Here is a 7,098-nt window from a genome sequence, read left to right as displayed (position 1 = left end):
GTTGAAGACATGGTTCCCAAAAAGATGGAAGAAAAGAGCAGGAACAGGAAAGTGGAGGCAATAGTAGAAGCTCCAAAAATAATCAAAGAGTCAAAAAATAAAAGGTGAGATGTTATTATTGCAATAAATTTGGTCACTATGCTCTTGATTGCAAGAAGAAGATAGTTGATCAAGGAAACTAGAGAGCTAATGTCACTACAAATAATATTGACTTCATGTTCCTAGCTTGTCCTACCATCCATGAACCTTTTGCTAATATGTGGCTATTATATAGTGGTTGCAGTAGCCACATGACAGGAAACAAGAATTTGGTTGCAAATTTGGATCAATATGTGAAGACAGAGCTAAAGTTGGGTGCTAACAAGACTGTGGATTTAGATGGAAAAGGAGTGGTCAACATTCTGACCAAGCAAGGGGAGCCGAAGACAATCTCAAAGGTATATTATGTCCCTGGTCTCAAACATAATTTTATCAATATTGGTCAGCTAATACATAAAGGATACGAGGTTATTTTTCAGGAACAAGAGTGTGTTATCTATGATAAGCCTCCAAGCAAGCAACTAATATCCAAAGTGCAGATGACGGAGAACATAGTCTTTCCTCTAATCATGAATTACAATGATCAGGTCAATTCTTTTACAGTTGCATGTTCTAATTATTACTGGTTATGGAACTTTCGGTTTAGACACTTGCATTTCTCTAGTTTGAGATTGTTGTAGTAGAAATGATGCAAGAGAATTCAGCTCAGAAATATCATTGTATTTTAGTAGACATAGGGGGTCTTGTGTTTTCAAGTAAGTTGGTTTCCTGAGCATTAAATTAATGTAATTTTAATGTTTTCAAATAAGTTTGTGAGAGATATCTAGAATAGGGATTAATTAAGTATTGTGAGGCATATTTGTAAATGTTCTCGAATGTTGGAGAACATGAGAGATTTAGACTAGTTAAGATTCCATAGGGATTGAGAGATTTGAAAATTAATTGTAAAGCTTAAACTAAGAATTAGTTCATGATTTTGTGGATTAGAGAGGATCCTTAGAGATAAAGAAGAGATTTTAGGATTTTGTTGAGAAGGTTTTGAAACCCCGAAAATCGGGTCTACAACAAGGGGGATACCCACCCGGTCCAGACCTTGAAAGTAACTCCTTTTCCATTTGGGATGGTGGGTCTGACTGGGGATAATGGGACCAGTTTCCTAATTTGTTTGTGATGATGCTAAGGGTTGATGTTTTCATTTCTAAAGATTTCTAAATAGGATGCTTTTAATCTAAGTCTAATCTAAAACATGCAATTTTATTCTAATAAACAGAAACATTTAGTTATAAAAACTATCCCGGGATTAACTCTTCACTTATGCGATCTAAAATAGTTTCTAACAACAATTGGTAATAAAGATCATTCAATTGCTACGAGAAAATAATCCATTAAAAATAAATTGTTTCGTATAAGAAATTAGCCAAAACAATTGTGATAGGCATATTGCATAATAAGTTCTTCATACACTCAGCATAAACAGAATAGTTACCACTGTACAAAAGTGCTAAATGATAACTTAAACATTCAAGCTTTCATATATAAACAACTGGACATAACATATTACTTGACCCACAAGAAGAAATCATTAAGAGATAAAAGTACCATTGATAATGAGTCCTACTCATGAGCTTCAACAATATAGATTTATCTTCTCATAATTCAACATCTACTAAGAGTAGAAAAGTGCATTTCAATAGCAGACATTCAACACAGATATCAATAAATCTCGTTCCATCCATTCATCAAAACCTCCTCAGAGGGTGCAGAAATGCATGTTCTAAAGAACTGTTTTTGACAAATTTCTGGACCCCTCTCTAAATGCATGAGAGGGGTTTAAATACTACTAACTAAAGACTAAAAATAATTTATTACAAAAATATAGGAGGAGGTTTAAATGACCGTACTCATCTAAGGCAAAAATAAATCAGAATAAAACTGAAACTGTATGTGAAAATTAACTATGCATCTATTCTCTTAGATTGCAAGCATTCAGCATCGGCTTCAACAGCGTCGGTTGGCTGACCTCCGATTTTAGTTTTCCCGCGAAAATAGAATCAACGAGCACTGGCGCTATCTTTTCTGCGAAATTTGTAAGGCATTTCAGAATCATACATTGACTGTGCAGTTTAACCAAGTATTGCCAGTAAGTGTCCCAATTCAACTTAGTTAACTTCTTGATTGACTCTGCCTTTTCTTCAGCTTTCTGTCTCCAGCTTGTCTGTAGTTGTTGTGCTTTTGGGAGAAATCCTGGAGTGGTTTCTGATATCAGGTTTTCTCTATGCATATTTTCATTGACACAATCAATGACATTGCTTGTTATTGTGACTGCTTCTTCCGCTTCCTGTTCTGCCTATTTGATCTATGCATCCCACTTATTAAATAGCATTTCTTTGTGGGATTCATTGATCTTGAGCAACCCTGCTTTCTTGCCTTCCTCTGATTCCTGCCAATTCAAATAATAAGAAACTTTCATGTCAATTAGATCATAATCAAGTCGCAAATCCATGACTTGACTTGTGATTTTGTCGCTCATCTCGCAGTGAGAGCTCCATTGCGATATTCTTTGGTAGAGTGTCTCTTGTTGTTGCAAGAGTTGGTCATTCAAGGCAAGGGCTTCTGAGACAAATTCCGTGACTTTGGGGTCATCTTTGTGCTTTTCTAATGTGGTCTGTAATCGTTGCTCTTTTTCGGCCAGACTACTTTGATAACCTAGCTCCATCTGTTCAAAGTTCTATTGTAACATTTCCAATTTTTCTTTCGCTTCCCGGCTAGCACTAGGCTGCTGTAACTGTTGCTACAAAAATAGGATTTTATCCTCTTTATCCTTAAGCAATAGTTGTACTTCGGATGCTTTATCAATAGTAGTAGAAGCATAAGCTCTTGCGATCTGGGATAGCTTAGTTAGGTTCTCTATCGGGTCAATGGTAGGGTCTCACCAAAGGACATCCAGCTGCTCTACCTCAGGTGAGAGTACATTGTCTAATTTTTGTTTCTTTCTCTGTCTCCTAACCACTTCTTTGTGCTGCGAACTGTAAAACACATCTAGAGGAAAAATTTCCTCTATCTTCAGCATGATTTCAGATGATGAAGCTATGGGAATGTGCTCAGTTTCTAGAGCATTGACAACTGTTTCAATGACCATTTCTGTCATTGTCTATGTTTGATTCTTTGGTGTCTCCATATTTTTCTCCTCGGTGTTGATCAATTCATTAAATGTTTCCCACTCTTTCTCCAGCTCTGTTCTTAATGGCTTTGTTGGTTGGATGAGGGGAGGGGAACTTTCACCTGTGTTGGTGATAACACTTGTTGTTCTGGTTTCTCTTTAGATTCAACAGTATCCCTGAATGATCCTTCACTTTTATTGTGGTCACTCTCTGACTGTCTAGACTGTTATGGTGATTCTCTCCCAGACTTAGATTTATAATTGTCTAGCCCCAAGCTTCCACTTATAATGATGCTGGGAGTGGGTTCCCTTATTGGTTCTAAGCGCAACTTGTCCAAGGGGAGGTTTTCCAATCTCCGTTCTTTGTAGAATTTGAACTCTTGGAATTCTGCTGGGCCAAACTGGACTTGGGCCATGTGCAAAATGTCTCTAAGTGTGCTCTTCTGCTGGAATATGTCGTCAAAGAGATCATCTTCTTTAGTAAACACCTTTATTTTAATAGCCGTAGTAAAATTCTTTATTACATCAAAGGGGTCAAACTGTCTCCCCGAGAATTTAAACAATCGTAGACTTAACATGTTGTCTAATTCTTTGAAAGCATGACCTAAATCAAACAATGCAAAATCCCCATAGGCCACATGGAATTGCAGCTAGATTGCCTTTTTCTTGTCTTTTGGTTCTTTGCTCATTCCTCCAACCCCACAGGTTTGGTAGGCTATTTCACGGGTCATTAACTTTTCAGGAACATACAAGGGAAGTACATGAGGGGAAGCAATGCTTCCGAATACTCTGATATAAGTGAATAATTCTTCTCTGAACCATCTTCCGATAGGGAGAATATCAATTTCAGCTCCGAGAGAAAATCTTGGGGCATCTTTATTATACAACATTTTGTGAATGAGTAGCATAACTCCATGGTAGATTCTATAAAAATATGGGGTAAACTTAGAATCCCACAGTTCCTTATGGTAGACTCGAATGGGCAAGGGATTCTGTACTGTCCATTTCCAACCCATGAGAGGAAATCTAGAAAAAGAACAAATAGCATCCATGACATAGGCAGTTAAAACGAAAGGAGGATAAATCCTCTGAGAGGGAGTTCTTTTAGACCGATAATTCCAAATAGCATAGGCTAAGTTATCAGACAATATCTGGGCCCAATCCATGATAGTGGCATTGGTGGTCGCATCTAATAGGGGTAACCACTCAGATGAAAACTTTTTGATATCAGGTCTTCCAAATAGCCTACATAACATTGCAGCAGCGAAACAATGCGAAGAGGAGAGGGAACTAGTACTGTACATACCATGTTTGTCCTTTTTTAATGGTTCTTCCTTTGCTGGCCAACTTCTGGTGCATTCTGCCAAATCTTCATTCTCCTTGGCGAATTTCTCCATGAACTACTTGTTGTAGCTAGCTTGCAGTTCTGGTAAATGATACATTTGTCTTAAATCTTGTGGGGTGAATGACCCAATAAGCTCCTGGTTCCAAGACATGAATTTCCTGTCTATTATATCAGCATCGTCTATTACCCATTTTACTATATCTGTATAGGGAAGTATTTTAGGCCTTGCTACTATGCGGTGTAGGAATGAGCATGCAAGCTTTGTAAGTGATGCTTCCGATGACCCGCGTGCATCTGCCGTGACTATAACCTCCATAACTCTCGAGTTTTCTTCCTCTAGCAGACTGTACATGCCCTCCCAAGTAGATATGTCTACTTCTCTGGTACAGGTGGTGTCTGTGAATAAGGGTATCATCTATGTTTTCTCAGTAACCGGAGCTTTTCCTTTTTTTCCCATTACATTCTACAAACTGCTCTGTATATTGTTCTACGTACTGCTCCTGTAAGTTCACAAAATAGAGAACTAAGATATAATGAGAAAGATAACGAATGATGGTAAGTAATAAGGTGACAGGAAAGCTCTTAATTTCAAAATCATATCAAATATATCACCCTACGTGAAATGACCTTTCGCTCAGATCTAAATCTTTTCTCATAAATAACCATCAATAAAGCACTAAGTTGACATTAATGCCCATAACTCGGTATCAGTTTACGAGAAATATCTTATTGAACGATGAGCCCTATTGATCTGCGATAAAGCGATTTTGTGATTTGCTTCGCAATTTCGCAGATCGCAATATCACAGGATTGGGATGTTTTATCTTAGGTGGCGCTGCGACATATGAAATCTGCGATATGCGATAAGTCTATATGGCGTGTGATCTCGTGTCATCGTGTTTTCGCAATTATGAAAGTTTCTTTATACGATATCCTCCTTAACCCTTTTGCGATGCGATGTTCATTATTAAGAGAACAATTTTATTTGAGAATTATCATAACACTTAAGGTTTTGTGTTTGCGGATGTTTTTCCTAAGTTTATGATAGTGTGTTTTATTAAAAGGGAATTCTAAGTGATAGTTTTTTTTATTTTTAGAAGGGTCCCCATTTATTTAGTGTTATTACTAATACTAAATAAAAAGGGGGAGTTGTTGCTGGCCACAACAATTGGTGATTCACTAGGAAGAACCAATTATCTCTGATTATCTTTTGAATTTTTCTAAAACTTCCAAAGTAGAAAAGTTTTCTAGAAAATCAAACTTTATTATAGAAATATAAAGTGCATCATGCTCTTAGCCGTTAACGATAGTTTGTTTCTTCTGTGCTAATTCTGATTATTTTCTTCCCAAAGCTAGTCATTGCATTTACATCGGTCATTACTTGGTTTATAAAGATAAAAACAAAGACATCTCTGTAGATCAGTTTTAAGTATGCTCATTTGTCGTAGGTAGAGCCTCTGCTGCCAACAGGCATTCATAGCCTCGACAGGGTTACCTGTTACCTAGCAATGATCCTGTATCCTACTTCAAGAAGTATACAATTTTCAAAGATAAATCTATATTCACACTTATTGCTTTCATTTTCTTTTAAATCTTAAAGAACAATGTCTTAGTTTGGTGGCCAAATTTTGACAGTGCCATTCACTTGATTTATAACTTTACTGAACAAGCTGGCTTGTGATGAGATCCCTTGTCTTTTGATTGCAACAATCTTGAGTCATTGCCCTGTTTTGGTATGCAGTTGGCAATGTCAGCTAGTTATAATCTTTATGATCATGATAAGCCGGCTCTTGATGAGACCTCTTATTCTTTAAGTTTATAGTGCAAAGTTGGATTACTCTTTGAAACTTGTAATTCCCTAAGTGGGGAGGAAGTCATTGGTTCCTTAAGAATAACTCTGGATGACAATTATAGAGTTTTTTGAAGACAACTTTTCTACAGAGAACCTTCATTTTGTTATTGATGCTTTTCATGACTGATATAAAACAAATTCCCACTAAAGGTTGTTTTTATCAAAATTTGTAAGGCTGAAACTGGTAAAATTTTCAGGTTTGTAGCACTTGACTATATCTTTCAATAATAATGATTAATTTTCTAAATCAGTTCTATTTATAGAAGTGAAAAAACAAAATTTAAAATAAACACTAATCTTTTTCATGAAATCCAAAGGGAACCATTTACAACTTGTTTTATTATCAAAATAAAGCTATAAACAATAATTTACAAAAATAGAAGAGGTCATCTTCTATGGAAAGTATTTCTTAAGGATCTGCCCATTAATAGGTAAAGATTCTCTTTTCCCTGCTAAATCTTGCAACATGAAAGTCGATGGACCTATGATTTCAACAATTTGGAATGGTCCAAGCCACATCCGTTGGAATTTAGAATGTTTGCCTTTTTATTCGTGAGCCTTATCCCATTTCAATACTAAATCTCAAATTTGAAAATCCTTTTTAGATACCATGGTTGAATCGAAAGAAGCCTTTACTAATGCTTGATGATGCACATGGGTAATTTTAGCTTGTTTTCGTTGTTCTTCTAGCTTAAGGATTTG

The sequence above is a fragment of the Pinus tabuliformis genome, chromosome 8, assembly GCF_031772625.1.
Source record: "Pinus tabuliformis cultivar Carrire ecotype Pingquan chromosome 8, CPIR1, whole genome shotgun sequence".
Classification (NCBI taxonomy): Eukaryota; Viridiplantae; Streptophyta; class Pinopsida; order Pinales; family Pinaceae; genus Pinus; species Pinus tabuliformis.
Note: the sequence above shows the minus strand (reverse complement) of the source record.